The following is a 2,375-nucleotide window of genomic DNA, read 5'->3' as shown; positions in this document are numbered from 1 at the left end:
TTAATTTTAACTTGCTCCGCTCGTAATACCTTGATTTCATAGTTGCTAGGAACCTTATTATTGAGTAATTCCATAAGGGATCCCATCCTTTCCTGCACCCCTGCCGGCCGCCGCACCGCCTTGCAGACGCCCACCATCTCAGCCTGCCTTACAGCCATTACAGGTGTAGTGCCTCCCGCCATCAATCTCTCCTTCCATCTTCATTTTTTAATATTTTTTGATATTATTATTCCGTGCGCTGATGATAGCCCCAAAAAAAGGGCCGAAACGTTCGCTTTACGATACAATTGAGATACAATTGAGATTTTGTTTGTAATAAACTTTTATGCGCTGTGCTCTCATTGCCATTGTATCTCATGCTTAACTGATATATAAACATATTTTATTATATTTATATTTGATTATATAAATTTGGTAAATATACATAATAGATCACATCTTACCGATTTTATCGCCACTTGGATATGATATAAGGGAGATTGTTCTGAATAATTTTCCGCAAAAATCAAATGGTGAACGGCATTAGTTTAGGAAATATAACAAATTAAAATTTGACCATCTTAATATTTTTCTTTATATATTATGAAATAATAGGAAGAATGAAGTTTGTGTACGTCGTACTAATGTATTTGTCATTTTCTAACTAGAAAAAGTTTTGTTTACAATCATTGCAAAGTGAATGCATGGAGGAGAGGCTCTGCATCCCCGCCCCGAAAAATTCTAACCTAACGCAAACCAATTTCTATTTTTTGAATAAAAATTAGATTTGCATTTGGTCAGTTTTTTTTGCGGGGGGAGGGTGGAGATGCAGGGGGAGAGGCTTTGCCTCTCGCCCACGCTTAAAAGTCGTAAACAGACTTTCGTTGTAAAAACAATGGATTAGTACAGCGTAAACTTACTATACGAGTGAAGCGAGGGGGGGATTTAAGGCGGGAGGAGGCACGAACCAAGCATCCATCTCTTCCGTGGCAGCGGCACTGTCGTGTCTGTGTAGGGCGTTTACACACTTCCTCAGCCCGACAAATAATTGTTAGAAAACAACATTTGCGGGTCTGAAAAAATATGCGAGGTACAAGTGGCTGAATCGGGAATCGAACCCGAGTCTTTCGCTTTCCGCTCAATGGATGCAGTGCCGATTGTCACGGAGAGACGAAATCCCCAGCACGTCTCCAGAGCGGTCCAAATCATAACGATTGAAAATTGGCGCCCGTAGCCGCTCAGCGATGAGTCTTGACTCACCACCAGTATGAATGGAAGCCTCCTTGAGTAGTCCATCCTAAACCACTACGCCTAAGCAGCCCCCTCTTCTGCTCCCAATTAATAATACGATCTTCCACCGTCACCACGTGGTGGATCTAGTGGACAGATTACCAGCACTTACGCTGGCACAGATGTACACCGCAGAGTGAAGCGAGGGGGGGATTTAAGGCGGGAGGAGGCACGAACCAAGCATCCATCTCTTCCGTGGCAGCGGCACTGTCGTGTCTGTGTAGGGCGTTTACACACTTCCTCAGCCCGACAAATAATTGTTAGAAAACAACATTTGCGGGTCTGAAAAAATATGCGAGGTACAAGTGGCTGAATCGGGAATCGAACCCGAGTCTTTCGCTTTCCGGGCAACTGCTCTTACCACTGAGCTATTCAGACCTCGCACCTTACGCCATTCTAACACAGTACATACGACTCCAGAGCGATGTTGGAATCTCGCTCAATGGATGCAGTGCCGATTGTCACGGAGAGACGAAATCCCCAGCACGTCTCCAGAGCGGTCCAAATCATAACGATTGAAAATTGGCGCCCATAGCCAGAATATCCTCTATGCTCAACTTAACTGGAAATTGATTCTTGATATCGGGTATATATGGAAACATTATCGAGTCGTTGCGCATGCTGTGTTGTAGACCCAAAGCGTGGCCAATCTCGTGCGTCAGCGTTTGCAACAAATGATGCGTGTTGGGAGGATTTTTATTTAGATACACGTGCCACGGTTCTGAATCGTCAACGTGTACCTCTGACGCGAAATCGGTCATTCCAGAGGGAAAGAACGCGTGAGCTAGGGCTCCCCCGGGACCGTCGAAGGTCGCCGGGCAAATGCCTATATTCCTGCAATTCGCGTAAGTGTGCGCGCCCGTTTGATACGATATCAATATATCGGGTTGCAGCGGATCGCGCGCGAAGGTTAGCAACGAATTCACCGCCCATAATGCGAACGCCGCTTCGGCCGTTCGCGAGAGTTCCTCGCTAGCTACCTGAAAATTCCACGTGAGGCGCGTTTTCGGCCATTTTCGCGCCTGGCCAGCTCACGCGTGATCGGGAATATCCGCAAAACCGCATCGCGATTTACGCATAAGGCTAAGCGTAACGGCGTCTAACTC

Source organism: Formica exsecta, unplaced genomic scaffold, assembly GCF_003651465.1.
Source record: "Formica exsecta isolate Colony F162 unplaced genomic scaffold, ASM365146v1 scaffold576, whole genome shotgun sequence".
Lineage (NCBI taxonomy): Eukaryota > Metazoa > Arthropoda > Insecta > Hymenoptera > Formicidae > Formica > Formica exsecta.
The sequence above is the reverse complement of the archived record's forward strand: the minus strand, read 5'-3'. Positions refer to the sequence as shown.